This window comes from Bufo bufo, chromosome 5, assembly GCF_905171765.1.
Source record: "Bufo bufo chromosome 5, aBufBuf1.1, whole genome shotgun sequence".
NCBI classification, from domain to species: Eukaryota; Metazoa; Chordata; class Amphibia; order Anura; family Bufonidae; genus Bufo; species Bufo bufo.
This window is the reverse complement of record NC_053393.1, coordinates 144,511,148-144,527,285: the sequence shown is the minus strand read 5'-3', so window position 1 is coordinate 144,527,285 and position 16,138 is coordinate 144,511,148.

Sequence of the window (16,138 nt, the reverse complement as noted above, 5' to 3'; positions counted from 1 at the left end):
ACACGGCGATACATAATATGTCTACTTTTCTTTTTTTTCACTATTTTTTCAAGTTTTATTTACGTTTATTTTGGAAAAAGGACACTTTTTTTTTCTTGAAAATGTATTTTTTGGGTTTTAAAACCTATATTCTTTTTACTTTTTTTCAGTTAATTTTTTGTCCCCCTCTGGGACTTCAACTTTTGGGGGTCTGATACCCTTTACAATGCATTACAATACTTCTGTATTGTAATGCATTGGCTGTAAGTATATTACCAGTATAATACAGGGGGCTGGATCTCACAGGCCCTCCCAGAAGGCAGCCACGATGCCTAAGGAAGGCATCGGGCTACCTTCCCTGCCATCGGGTCCCCGTCACAGCATCGCGGGGGCCCAATGGACACCCCGCACATGTCTGAAGCTCGCAGCGTGCCGCGGTCAGCGCTGACCGCGGCCGTGCAGGGGTAAATGTGTCGACATCAGTGATTTAACCGATGCCGCCGCCTACAGCAGGGGTCTGGCTATCAGTGACTGCTGGACCCCTGCCCCCGATCGGGCGGGCGCAGCTCCTGCACCCGCCCGATCACCAGTCAGTACATTTACATCACTAGGCTTTAAGTCACATCGTCGGGCATTAAGGAGTTAAGTGGGGGATGTATCTAATGCTATGATGTATGAGGCCTTTTACTGGAATACAGAATGATGATTGCAATCTATGTGTATACACACACACACACACATACATATATATTTTTCTATGTGTAAAACGCACAAAATCAGCTGGTTATATCATACATCTGTACCTCGCTGTGTATAAAAAAAAACTAATAGTAACAGCAGCACAGTGCAAAGAAGTATTTAGGGTGCAAAATCCTTTGAAAAGGTGGCTGATAAAAGTGAAGTTACATGTATTGCAAAAAAAAAACGGATCATAAGTGGCGATTTTCGCAATCATGAATATTTTATAATACTATATCTGCATATAAAGTGATTGGTCAGACAAGCATGTGAAATGTAATCAAATACACTGGTGTAATGTGAAATTACTTACAGTGATCAGGAGTTCTTCCTCACTGTCTCGAAAATTGCTTCCGACCATCTTTTCCAATCGCCTTAAACTTCGGGTAGTTTGAAAACAGTTGCTAGGCCACGCCCCTTTTTGCACATGCATATTAACAGGATTTTACATTGCGATTTTATTAATAAAAAAAAAGTGAATGAAGATAGCGAATTCACGAATATATGACGAATATTCTGCCATATATTCGCGAAATATTGCGAAATCGAATATTGCCCCTGCCGCTCAACACTAGTCATTAATTACACAATCAAAGTGGTGTGCCTTTTATTTTGGGTTCTGCAATGGGGTATATGTAGAGGCAGGGTCACATTAATATTAGGTGGCATCTCCCCTTGCTACAATACAGGCTGCCATTCTGGCATGGTCAAGGTCACACAGATGCTGGATATCCTCCTGTGATAGGTCATTCCAAGCTCTTTCAATTTGGACATGTAGTTCAGCCAGAGTAGTTATTGGTTGATGTTGTTGGAAGATCCATCTCCTCAAGTCCTACTATTCGGCTCTTTTTAAAGTGGTGTACCCCTTGATGTACCCCTTCTAGCAGGCATAGTAAACACTTACAAAAACCAAATCAACAGTCCTGTAAGAGAGATGTTCTTTTTTCATTTTCTCACTTGTATATATATCTTTATATACAAGGGAGAACTGGTCTTTAGAGGGTCTGATCTGTAATTTTTAGGGGGTCAGTATATAAAAGGGGGGAATCGTCTGGGGTCTGTATACAAAACTGGGTCTGTATAAAGTGGGATCTGGCGTGAGGTTTAAATTTTTATTTAGGAGGTCTGCTGTGTGATCAGTATCCATTTTGGGGTCAGTAGAAAAGGTCAAATGCACTATTTGTTATTCGAATGTTCGCCACAAGCTGCAATGTTATTGCCGTATGGCACAGTCATGGCACCGGCTCAGGAGTTGTGCCCAAACTTATGGGTGCCAGCTGTGTTATACAGCCAGCATCCTGCTCTCTCTGAGAGTAGTAGAGATAATTCTGTTTCCGGCAGTTTAACCCTTAGATGCCATGGTCAATGTGGGCTCCCTCTCTTGCCCCATATACTTCCTCCCATGATGCGATTGTAGAGTGCCAAGGTGCCAGATGTGAAACAATAGCTCCCAGGTCTTTGGCAGGGCCCAATAGGCAATCTGTAAGTTTTACTATACATAATAAACTGCAATACATACTGCAAATATTACAGTGTATATTGGTAATGAAAGGATCATAGGTTCAAGTACTGTTCCCTACTGGGAAAAAAAATGAAAATGTCTTATAAAAAACTAAAATCACCTGTATTCCTTTTGAATCATCTTTGATGGCAAAACATTATGGGTCTTAGCATGTAGCGACACTACAGTGCATAAAAATGAAATCCAAATAAACAGTTTAGAAATTGCTGTGTATTTTCATTTCCCCACTATAGAAAATTACTGGTAATAAAAGCTATACAATGCATTAGACGTACCTCAAAAAATGAATCATTACATAGTTATGTTGATTGATAAATAAAAATGTTATGGCTTTTGAAATGTAAATGTAAAAAAAAGGAAAAAAAATAGACATGTCGCAAAATCCAAAATAAGCAAAGTCCTTAAAGGGTTTATCCAAAGTCTAAAACATGCCCCTCAATGCCTCGGCCCCTCATATAGATTATACTTATCTGCTCCCTGGCACCCGCGTCCCTCCAGATTACCACACGGCCGCCGCTGCATTTCCCAGTTGTATGGATAAAACATCCAGCCACGGGGGGAGCAGCCAATAGCAGGCCCGGATGGGGACGAGCCTCCCTAGCGTCACCCCTGATTAGAGATGAGCAAATTTTTTTAAAATTTGATTCGCCGGTACGATGAATTTTTTTGGAAAAATTTGGTTAGATTTTCAGTGAATTACGTTAAAAAACTGCTATTTCCTGGCTGCAGAGAGCCTTTATAGCGGCGTAAAACACTGCCTTGCAGTAACACGCATAGGGAGTCTGCTTTGATAGTGAAATAATACTGTGAGTCCGTATGACATGCAGATGACAGGCATCGCTCTTAGAGTCACTGCACACTTCACTTTGGGCATTTGGGCAGTCACGGGGCCAAAACTGACCAAATAACTCAAGTGTGAACTCAGCCTCACAGGTCGATGTTAGCGTCAGGAAGAAGCGCACTCCTTTTACACCATCGTCAGCTGATTCCACATAGATGTCTATAGAACCTGTTCTATTAAACGCTTATTCAAGAAGAGCCCCCCACAGGCCCCATAGAGGGGAATGGGGCTGCGTGAAAATTGCATTGCATCCGCAAGCAAGTGCGGATGCAATGCGATTTTCACGGATGGTTGCTAAGGAGATGATGTTAATAAATAGGGATGAGCCCGGGACTCCTTTTACTTTATTATTTTCCATTATACAATGGTAATAATGGAAAATAATAGCATTCTTTAACCTCTTCAGGACACCTAACGTACCAGTACGGCATGTTGTCCTGGTACTTAAGGACACATGACGTACCGGTACGTCATGTATAGTTCCGATCACCGCCGCCCGGTGATCGGAACCCGGTGCCTGCTCAAATCATTGAGCAGGCACCTTGGCTAAATGAGCAGGGGGGTCCCGTGACCCGTGTCGGCGATCGCCCCAAACCGCAGGTCAATTCAGACCTGCGGTTTGCGGCTTTTACCTGTGGTTGCGGCGGTGATCGGAGGTGCCATCAGGTCCCCATGCGGCTGTAGGGGGGCCCGATGGCATAGAAGGCATCGAGCTGCTTTCCGGTGACGAGCCTGTGAGATCTAGCCCCCTGGATCTCACAGGCCGGAAGCTGTTTGAGTAATACACACTGTATTACACATACAGCCAATGCATTCCAATGCAGAAGTATTGGAATATATTGTAAAGGGATTACACCCCCAAAAGTTGAAGTCCCAAAGTGGGACAAAAAATTAAGTGAAAAAAAAAAAGTTTTAAAAAAAAGTTTCCCCCCCAAAAAATGTAAAGTTTCAAGTAAGAATAAACAAAAACGTAATTTTCCCTAAATAACGTTATAAAAAATTTGTAAAAAAATAGGGTAAAAAAAAAAGTATACATATTAGGTATCGCACCATCCTTATCGACCGGCTCTATAAACATATCACATGAACTAACCCCTCAGATGAATACCGTAAAAATAAAAAAATAAAAACTGTGCTAAATAAGCCATTTTTTTGTCACCTTACATCACAAAAAGTACAACAGCAAGCGATCAAAAAGGCGTTTGCCCACCAAAATAGTACCAATCTAACGTCACCTCATTCCGCAAAAAATGAGCCCCTACCTGAGACAATCGCCCAAAAAATAAAAAAACTATGGCTCAGAATATGGAGACACTAAAACATCTTTTTTTTTGTTTTAAAAAAGCTGTTATTGTGTAAAACTTGCATAAATAAAAAAAAGTATACATATTAGGTATCGCCACGTCCGTATCGACCAGCTTTATAAAAATATTACATGACCTAACCCCTCAGATGAACACTGTAAAAAATTTTAAATAAAAACTGTGCTAAATAAACAATTTTTTGTCACCTTACATCACAAAAAGTGAAAAAGTGTAATAGCAAGCGATCAAAAAGTCATATGCACCCCAAAATAGTGCCAATCAAACTGTCATCTCATCCTTCAAAAAATGAGACCCTACCTAAGATAATTGCCCAAAAACTGAAAAAACTATGGCTCTCTGAATATGGAGACACTAAAACATGATTTTTTTTTTGTTTCAAAAATGATATTATTGTGTAAAACTTACATAAATAAAAAAAAGTATACATATTAGGTATCGCCGCGTCCGTATTGACCGGCTCTATAAAAATATCACATGACCTAACCCCTCAGATGAACACCGTAAAATTTTTTAATAAAAACTGTGCTAAATAAACCATTTTTCTTTCACCTTACATCACAAAAAGTGTAATAGCAAGCGATCAAAAAGTCACACGCACCACAAAATAGTGCCAATCAAACCGTCATCTCATCCCGAAAAAATCATACCCTACCCAAGGTAATCGCCCAAAAACTGAAAAAATTATGGCTCTCATACTATGGAAACACTAAAACATGATTTTTTTTGTTTAAAAAAAAAAATCATTGTGTAAAACTTACATAAAAAAAAAAAAAAGTATACATATTAGGTATCACCGCGTCCGTGACAACCTGGTTTATGAAAATACCACATGATCTAACCTGTCAGATGAATTTTGTAAATAACAAAAAAATTAAAACTGTGCCAAAACAGCTATTTCTTGTTACCTTGCCTCACAAAAAGTGTAATATAGAGCAACCAAAAATCATATGTACCCTAAACTAGTACCAACAAAACTTCCAACCTATCCGGTAGTTTCTAAAATGGGGTCACTTTTTTGGATTTTCTACTCTAGGGGTGCATCAGGGGGGCTTCAAATGGGACATGGTGTCATAAAAAACAGTGCAGCAAAATCTGCCTTCCAAAAACCGTATGGCATTCCTTTCCTTCTGCGCCCCCTACTGTGTGCCCATACAGAAGTTTACGACCACATATTAGGTGTTTCTGTAAACTACAGAATCCGGGCAATAAATATTGAGTTTTGTTTGGCTGTTAACCCTTGCTTTGTTACTGGAAAAAATGGATTAAAATGGAAAATTTGCCCAAAAATTGAAATTCTGAAATTTCATCTCCATTTGCCAATAACTCTTGTGGAACACCTAAAGGGTTAACGACGTTTGTAAAATCAGTTTTGAATACCTTGAGGGGTGTAGTTTCTTAGATGGGGTCACTTTTATGGAGTTTCTACTCTAGGGGTGCATCAGGGGGGCTTCAAATGGGACATGGTGTCAAAAAAAACAGTCCAGCATAATCTGCCTTCCAAAAACCGTATGGCATTCCTTTCCTTCTGCGTCCTACCGTGTGACCATACAGCAGTTTATGACTACATATGAGGTGTTTCTGTAATCTAAAGAATCCGGGCAATAAATATTGAGTTTTGTTTGGCTGTTAACCCTTGCTTTGTTACTGTAAAAAATTGATAAAAAAGAAAAATTTGCCAAAAAAGTGAAATTCTGAAATTTCATCTCCATTTGCCAATAACTCTTGTGAAACACCTAAAGGGTTAACGATGTTTGTAAAAATCAGTTTTGAATACCTTGAGGGGTGTATTTTTTTTAGATGGGGTCACTTTTATAGAGTTTCTACTCTAGGGGTGCATCAGGGGGGCTTCAAATGGGACATGGTGTCAAAAAAAACAGTCCAGCAAAATCTGCCTTCCAAAAACCGTATGGCATTCCTTTCCTTCTGCGCGCTGCCGTGTGCCCGTACAGTAGTTTATAACCACATATGGGGTGTTTCTGTAAACTACAGAATCAGGGCCATAAATATTGAGTTTTGTTTGGCTGTTAACCCTTGCTTTGTAACTGGAAAAAAAAATATTAAAATGGAAAATCTGCCAAAAAGTGAATTTTGAAATTGTATCTCTATTTTCCATTCATTTTTGTGGAACACCTAAAGGGTTAACAAAGTTTGTAAAATTGGTATTTTTTTTATAAATAAAAACAAATTTTTTTTACTTCATTTTTCCAGTGTCATGAAGTACAATATGTGACGAAAAAACAATCTCAGAATGTCCTGGATAAGCCAAAGCGTTTTAAAGTTTTCACCGCTTAAAGTGACACTGGTCAGATTTGCAAAAAATGGCCTGGTCCTTAAAGGGGTTATCCCATCATAATGATCACTGTTAAATCTGTTAATGATTTAACAGTGATCATTTTTGTAAATATATTTGATTAACCCATTCCCACCGTTTAGGAGAAAATTCATCCCCACTTACCTCATTGTTGTCTTTCGATCTCCCCTGGTTACGGCCACCGCTCTTCTCCGGTGGTCGCACTTGCGCAGAAGACTCCTTCGTGCGCGGTCAGTCCAGCGCGCGGCCTGGCCGGGAGAAGATTTCAATCAAGATGAAGCCCGCACCCAGCCAGAATCCAGGAAGTGAACGGCGCGCTGGCAGCAGGTAAGTATGAAATGCAAAGTGAGATAACCCCTTTAAGGTGAAATAAGGCTGTGTCCTAAAGAGGTTAATACAGAATGCTAAGTAAAATGTCCATTGAGGGTTAAAATAATAATAAAAAAATGACTCACCTCATTTACTTGATCGCGCAGCCGTTATCGTCTTCTTTCTTCTTCTTGCAAAAGGACCTGCGCTGGCGTCATCCCGCTCACTACGTGGTGAGTGCGGTGACGTCAGCGCCGGTCCTGCTGAATGAAGGTAGAAGGTCTACGCGGAAAAAAACTGAACAACGCAACGCAATCGCAGACAAATTGCGTGCAAACTCGCGCGGGTTTCCCTGAATCGGCACGCTCGTCTGCAAGGGGCCTTAGGGCTCATGCACACGAACGTATATTCTTTCCGTGTCCGTTTCGTTTTTTTTGAGAACCGTATACGGAACTATTCATTTCAATAGGTCCGCAAATAAAACGGAAGGTACTCCATGTGCATTCCGTTTCTGTATTTTCGTTCCGCAAAAAAATAGAACGTGTCCTATTATTGTCCGCATTATGGACAAGGATAGTACTGTTCTATTAGGGGCCAGCTGTTCCGTTCCGCAAAATACGGAATGCACACGGACGTCATCCGTATTTTTTGCGGATCCATTTTTTGCGGACCACAAAATACATATGGTCGTGTGCATGAGGCTTTATTGTGGCTGGTCCTCTGTGGAGCGCTGCGAAGTCTTCTGTATTATGAAGTGTGGACCTGTGATCAAGCCCCCCTCTTTCTTCATTCCCTTCCTTTTGTGTGTGTGTATATATATATATATATATGTTTTTGTGCATACCTGTGTTACCTCCAACCCTGATAGCTGTTGGTTGTTTTCCTTGCTATTCTTTTCAGCAGATAATATGATTATGTGCCCCTAAACTGCATCTTTACAGCAGAATTAGATGATAAGAGAATGTTTAGCCATACAATATGGAGAAATCCATCAATAGTGGAACATGAGAGGTGTAGCTCAGCTAGTTGACTGCGTTTGTGAATGCTAGAATAAGTATCATAATGAAGCTTGCTCAGTCAAGTGGAAAATAAAAAAAATGAGGATCTCATGTTGAGCGAGTCTGACTGAAAATATACCGAGAAAGGGATTAACCCGTCGCCTGCCCACCTAGCTTCAAAGCTTCCTGAATAGGATGTGATTATTAGGCTGCAAAATTGTTGTCTCCTCTGTGCAGTTGTATGATGCGACATTAATAGGACATAATTACCATCTTTGAATCAAATGATTTGCTGTTATTTACTGTGCGCCCATCCACTTTCTTTGCATTCATTTATCTTATTCTGCTGTGCTGTAAGTGCTTCCAGTTCCATATCATCTCTCCATTACCTCCCTCTACTACTCCTTCATTTTCTCATCTATCTTATAATTCTCAGTGGACGTACACATCCATGTGAAAACCATGAAGCCCCAAGGCTGCTGTCCTTCAATGCTGTATTGAGGGTTGGCTCCCCCATCCATACCATTGTCAGCCTAAATCAATGACTGCTACCCAACTGCCCATTTTTGTCGGCAGCAACTTCACAGTCTTAGGGCCTGTTCACACAGTGGTGGCCACATGGTGTCGATTTCCCATTGTTTTCAATTGGAAGCAGCATTGCAGCTTGCGGGTCAGCAGGTCCACAGCATTCAGAGTGAACAACTGCAACAAAAACATCATCAAAATCAGCCATGTGAACGGGCCCTTATAGGAGAAGATCCCATGACTGGTAAGTGCACCTCTCCTTAAAGGGGTTATCCCATGACTAATGTAAAAAATTAAAATCCGACATCAGATAGCACATGACAATCTCTTTCTAAGAAAGCTAGAACCAGCCCTATACCACACCTGGATCCAGAGATCTCCCCATTCATTGCTCTGCTATATTTATATCAAGCTGGCAGCTCAAGGGGAGGGTCTTTTCTGCTGCAGCTGAGGGGGCGTGGTCATGCTCTCCCTATCACAGCTCAGGAGGCGTGTCTCAGCTCTCCCTATCACAGCTCAGGAGGCAGGTGAAGGATGAAACTGAGCATGTGCGGCCTTCTCAGTGAGCAGGACAAAGAAATACAAAACAGCAGGTGGCGCTATTAAGTTACATTTTATTGAATAACTCAGTGGCTATGCTAAATATTTAATGACATGCAATTACAAAAGTATTCAGATCCCAATGCTGGTTTGAAAACTAGAATATTTTTCGTTGAACAACCCCTTTAATTGTTTGATATGGGGCTCCTCTTCTGTTGGGCCCCACTTCTGACTTGATTGTGGGTATTCTACTGGTTGGGATATTGGGGGTACTGTTGGTACCGAATATTTTATGATGTCAGGTATAAAATTAGTATAGCATATTCTGCACATTCCAGTTAACTATGCTCCTTTTTATTAGATGTATATACTGCTATATTAATACATACTGTATATACATATATTTCACTTTATGTCTTGGCTTTATAGCAGAATATAAGGTAGACAGCCATTTTTAAATATCTACTTTGATATCATATTAATATATGTTGGTTTAACCACCAAAGTGCCATTGATTTCTGCAGAGAGGAGCACATGGGCAGTGACATGGTCAGCACAGGCAGCTGCTGAACATCGGGAGTCTGTCTGTCAAAGAGACGGCATGTATTTTCTGTACAGATAGGGCTGAGATTACTCAGCTGATAATTCTGAGTCCGGCAGCATATCATTTTCAGGTTATGCTCTCCCACCAAGCCATTTAACAATTTGATTTTAGGAGGTAGGTGAATTATTTCCATGAAAAATATATAAGCATGAGGAAGCAATTTTTCCCCCAGCGTGCAATTCCTTTGCGAGAATTTACATTCTTCTAATTTCCTGGTTTATCGCACCACTTATTGCACTCCTGCAGAGGTGCAGAATGGCATCAGTACCAGCATCACGGGGATGTATGATCTATGCACTGAGGAAGTATCTTCTCTTTGCCGACATCATGTCCATTGCTTAATTTACTTACTGTGACAAAGATCTAAATGTCCCAATCAAGTTAATTTAATCCTTTTAATCCTAGAGGGATTTCTAGCACATTACATAGTGTATGTAAAGATGATTGGATAGTCCACACAAAGCCATATAAAGCACTATACTAACCGGGCAGGGGCTTTGTATAGACCAGGATTATACGGTACATAGTAAACACAGTGGTGGGAATATGGATGACCCATTTATGGAGGATGTGTCTGTAAAACTGGATGAGTTACCATTGATAAACCTGTAATTTCTCATTAGGTAATAGCAAGTACAGCATTTCCTAATATACCTCTGCTATTGGAACTGCTACTTTACCAAAAGGGGAATATACTGCCTGCAGCTTCCCCTGCAGATACTGTTATATGACACAAATACAGTGCACAGCAAAAGATACAGCAATTCAGGAGATTCAATCCTCTAGTCAAATACGTGTTAAGACTTGATGCAATTATTAATAGGGATGGGATAGTCATCCCTGAGAAATGCATGATTTAAAGGGGTTGTTCTATATAAAAAAAAATCTATATTTTTCAAACCAGCTCCTGGATCTGGATACTTATGTAATTGCATGTAAATAAAATATAGTATATCCACTAAGTTAGTCAATAAAATATGTCTGTCTTGCGCCAACTGCTATTTGTTCTTTTCCTTATTTCTCTGTCTACTTTGCTGAGGTGGTCACACATGCTCAGTTCAATCCTCAGTTATAGTTCAATTATAAGTTAGACACTTATTGACTGCAGAAGAAGGCTTTATGTCTCTGACCAATGGCACTTGCATGCAGACATACCAACTAACTTGTACTGGATAAATACTCATCATACCCACCACACATGGGGGAGATTTATCAAAACTGGTGCAAAGGAAAACTGGGTTAGTTGCCCACAGCGACCAATCAGATTAATCTTTTCATTTTCCAAAGGAGCTCTGAAAAATGAAAGGTGAAATCTGATTGGTTGCTATGGGCAACTAAGTTTTCCATTACACCAGGTTTCAAAAAATCTCCCCCATGGTCTTTACTGGCCTGGGCAGAACAGTACTGATTAATAGTTGTAACAACATCAACGAGCAGCACTTGAATATGGAATATGACGTCATCTGGCACGGCTCAGTAGAGGCAGATACAGATGGCAGAGAGCTCCATTGTAAGCACAGTATGTGGCCCCTTGCTCTCTTAAGCTGATCATAGATAGCATCCTTATGTCTCCCAAACCATCTATCGTTAATATTAAGCTATGAAATGCATTTGCTCAGCAAATTTGTCAGGTGCAATCGAGAAGCTGCTAGCTAAGGTACCAGTGGCCCCATTTACTTACTGGGCCCCTGGGCAGCAGCCCAGGTTCCACATACAGTATGTCCGCCTCTGCAACTCATTTTAGGTTAGCACCTGCAGATACTGTACTTATTCTCCTGCACACAGGAAAAAGCATCTTCCACACGGTTTTAAGAATATGCTGCAAAGAAAAATGATGTTCTGACCAGTTGCTAATGATAAGTTGTTTTCATAGTAGTTCAACTGTATGAGACTGCTATAGCAAGCTTGATATGTTGTCAGATTGTATAGCTTTCTTCTATGGCACTTTAAAAGTTATGTACACCTTTGGAGGCAATTTTTGTTTATGATTGCATTTCACAAATTTTTTGTAAAAATCATATTTTCAATTAGCCTTTATTAAAAATATTGAGCCATTCTGTCACAAAAGGTTAACTGTTTTTCTAACTGTGTAACTGGTACTTTAACTTAGCTCTGTAATTCCAGCAAACCGTTCTTGTTATTGGGGTGAAAGTGCTGTTTGATACAGCCATTAACAGGGTTTATTACAAGGAAATATTTCTATGTCTTAGGGTACTTTAACATTAGCGTTTTTTGATTCCGGCAGGCAGTTGCGGCAACGGACCTGCCTGCCGGATCCGGCAATCCGTGTACAAACGGAAAGCTTGTTTTTCCGGATCCATTCGGATCCGGTGAAATACCGTATCCATCTCATCCGGTACTATCTGGAATAACGGATCTGGTATTTAAAGATCAATAGCAAACATAGCTCCTCCTATGTCTCGGCTCATGCGCAGACCGGAAAACCGGAACCAGTGATGCAGCATTTTCCGGAACACTTGGTACCGGATCCGGCATTAATACATCTCTATGGAAATTAATGCCGGATCTGGCAAGTGCGGTATTGCTCCGGGATTTTGGTTCTAAAGCATTTTTTTTGCTTGTATTAGTGGTAAAAAAAGGGCTTATTAGCCGTTGTGTGGAAAAGTCCTAAAATTACAGCACTTTTTGCCGTGTATTAGTGGCAAAAGTTAAATATATTTGCCGTTCAGCGGTGCAGTTATATGTTCTAAAGCATTTTGTGGCGTGTATAAGTGGAAAAAAATAAGGGCCTATTTGGCGTTCAACGGTGCAGTTATATGTTCTAATGCCCTTTTTTTGTGTGTATTAGTGGGGGGAAAAAAGGACTTATTAGCCGTTGTGTGGCAAAGTGAGAAAATTACAGACTTTTTTGGGGTCTTTTAATTTCCTTTTTTTTATTTGATCTAACAGTATGTCAAACAGAGAAGTGCCAGGCTCTGCACAGGGGAGTGGCAGAGGCCTAAATGTTTTTGGCGCAGGCAGAGGTCGCAGCAGAGTATGGGGCCGTGGCAGCAGGGGTCACTTCGAGAGGCCTGAGATCCCAGTGTCAGCTAGTGGTTGTGTCTTGACCAGCAACCCAGAGGTTCTTGAATAGTTGACTCGATCTTCGACTTCGTCGCAAGTGACATCAGACACAGCCAAGAGTCAGTGTAATCATCAGACACAACCCTTAGTTGGCATGGCCCGGGAGCAGGCCCTGTGCCCTCACCTGTCCTCAACCTGCCTCTGTCCTTTTCTGTTCCCTCAGTCAGAGAAGTATTGTATGCTGTGGGCTCAGTTCCACTATACAGTGAGGACGAGCTACTAGAAGACAGTCAGCAGCTACTAAGATGAACAATGTCATTCCACTGCTTCATGTCCTGAAACTGATGCTGACAAATCTGGCTGGTCAGGTGACTGGAGATGTGGCGCCTACATCTCATGGCCACATGAGCCCTGTGGGGGATGAACTGGAGAAGGAGGAGGAGGAGGACATTGGAGCATAAGCAATGTGTAACAAAATGGGTGGTTTTTCTCCACCTTGTTGGACCCTCGCTACCGGTCCAAAATTAGGTCCTTTTTTACACCAGCTTTCTTCACCCGCCTAGTGAAGAAACGACTCATCATCAGCAGCAGCATCTAGACCTGGAGCAGAACCTGAACCAGCAGGTGGTGGCATACTTGAACAGCACCCTGCCACCCCACATTGAAGATCCTCTGGACTACTGGGCAGCCAAACTGGATTTGTGTCCGCCAGGGTCGTCTTTACCGCAGGGCAAAAGGGGCAGCTGCCCCGGGCCCAGTTGCTCCTGGGGGGCCCAAGCAGCAATTTACTTGGATTTTACTTGGGCCCCCTATATTTTGTTGCCGCCGCCGCCCGCCGGCCATCTAACAGCACAAAGTCACGGTCCGGTCTATAGAAATAGACTGAGTGAGGAGGGGGCGTGGGGGCTGCGGCCGCTCTGCGCTCCGCTCTGCTGCCTGGCCTCCTGTCTCTTTAACAGAGCAGACCAGTGGCTGCTGGAGCGTGACGCATTTGAGCTGCCGCACAGGCAGAGAGAGAGGAAGGAGGCGGAGTCTGAGCCAGCAGCCCCAACACACAGCCTGAGCCAAGCAACTGACAGAACTTACAGGTATTTGGTAGCCCGGGAAGGGGTGGGTGTGTCTGTCCCTTTGTGTGTGTGTGTGTGTCTGTCCCTTTGTGTGTGTGTGTGTCTGTCCCTTTGTGTGTGTGTGTGTCTCTGTCCCTTTGTGTGTGTGTGTGTCTGTCCCTTTGTGTGTGTGTGTCTGTCCCTTTGTGTGTGTGTGTGTGTGTGTGTGTGTGTGCAGCGTACTCAAGTTGTGTGCAATAGGTGTTTCTGGGTGATGTAGTGCAATAGACACTAACCTGGTACGGCTGACTCTCTGCAAGGGCAGGTATAGGTAGAAATAGTTCGTGACGCCAGTGCCAAGTAAACGGTGGCACGCCGTTTGCGGATGCAGGAATAAATTGAGGAAACGTAGTATTAAAACAGAACTCCAACTTTAGTAGTTTTCAAGCAGAGACAATATTGGAATCGCAGTTCCTTGGCATACAGTCGATTTTGCAATTCGGTCGATGCAGGCAATTCAGTTACAGCAAGGTGATTACAGAGTGTTGAACACAGGACTTGCAGCACAGGAGCTTGCACTCTAATTCTGTCTGATCCTGGAATATAGCATATCTTCACCAAGGCCCATTAACCTAGTTCTGGCTTTATATCCTTGGCTATAGCTTTAATAAGTACCTCCTCTGTCTTTCTGAGTACCTCTTGCTTTCCTGATCTTTGCTTCTCTGTCTCTCTCAACTTCTGGACACTTCCTCAGGCTCTAGAAACTTCTGAGCTGAGGTCTAGACTGCCTTTTGCTTCCCTGTCTGGCCTTATATAAACTAGGGCTCTCTAGCTCCCTCTAGCGACTAGAAGCTGGAATGACACCCCTGCAGGCCTGTACATGCAAGTTTCACAGTAACAGGGAAATACATAACATTACATTACATGACATTTTATAAAACTGACATATACCAACTTCTCCATAGTTAAGGAGGGACGACAGCACACCAAGTGACACTTTGGTAGTGACGGGTATTACAGTTCCCGTACACTACATACCCCACTGCTTTAAGCTGAGTACGACCTCGTACTCCATCATGGGTCGCCCAACTGGAATCTCTACCTTAAATAGAAAATAGAGACATGCAGGCATACATACATGTAATTCATCTGCATTTACATTTACATCAGGTCCAATTGGCAAAAGTGAAGGGTAGTGACAAGGGGCGTCGTTCTCTTCTCTCAGGATAGTGAATGGAACGGGGGCGCTGACCTGGCACAGCGTAACATTATAACCAGGATAGTCCATGACAATGAATAAGTCCATGATAGAACAGCAAAATGGATAAAACAGTATAAAAGTTCTTGGAGGCTCAAAGAACAAACATGAGTCCGTACCCAGGTTATTTCTTATTAATCACAGAGGCTCTCATGCGGTGGAGTCCATCTCTGGGCACATTACTTTTAAAAGAGTAAGAATCTCAGAGGCTCAGGTACTTTTGAGTCTGTCTCCGGGCACGGTTCCTTAGTATGAAGTTGCACAATAAAAGGACAGCAAAATAACGGAACTACCCAGGAGTTTCCCGTGGGTGTATCACAGGCAAGGGCTCACGTGGAGGAGTCCATTCTTGCGCACAAATGTCAAGTAAAGTATTGCCCGTGGCAACTGTTTGGGAGGAGACACCACCAGAATAATCAAAGTCTCCTAAACGGACTGGTGGGCGTCCCCTGGTCATCCGGGTAGACCTTCTCAAAACAGGGGTCTCCTCTTCCCTTAGCAACGAGGTAGGAGGGAGAGGAGCAACAGGAGGGTCTCCATCCGTGAGACCTTGGTCAGGAACAGCTGGAACAACAGGAACAACTGGAACAACAATATCAACGAGAGGGGGTACTGGATCCGGAGCATCTTGAACCGGCTCTTCTGGAGGTGAAGCTACAGTAGGTGCCGGAGCAGGCACCAGCAAGTTCAACCAAGGTGTCAGAAGCCAATGCATGGGATCAGCGTCATACCTCAGATTACTAACAGCCTGCATAGGATCCTCGGGCTGTAGTGCTGACTCTGACACAGGATATTCAGATCCAGAACTCTCGTCACTAGGTTCTGGTGTCAGGCAGAGCTTTAACCGGTTTCGGTGTACAATTTGGGATCCCTTGTCTTCCCGGGTGATCTCATAAGTGTGAGTTCCAACATTTGGGATTGCAGTGACAACATAAGGACTTCGCTCCCACTTACTGTCCAATTTGCTGGTACGACGGTTATTCTTTAACCATACCACGGCCCCTATGGTCAAGGGTTCTGCATGGGCTGTCTGATCATAGTCTCTCTGCTGTCGGTCTCTAGCAAAGTCCATACGTTCCTGAACAATGGCTTTGGCTGCATCCAATCGCCTTTGGTGC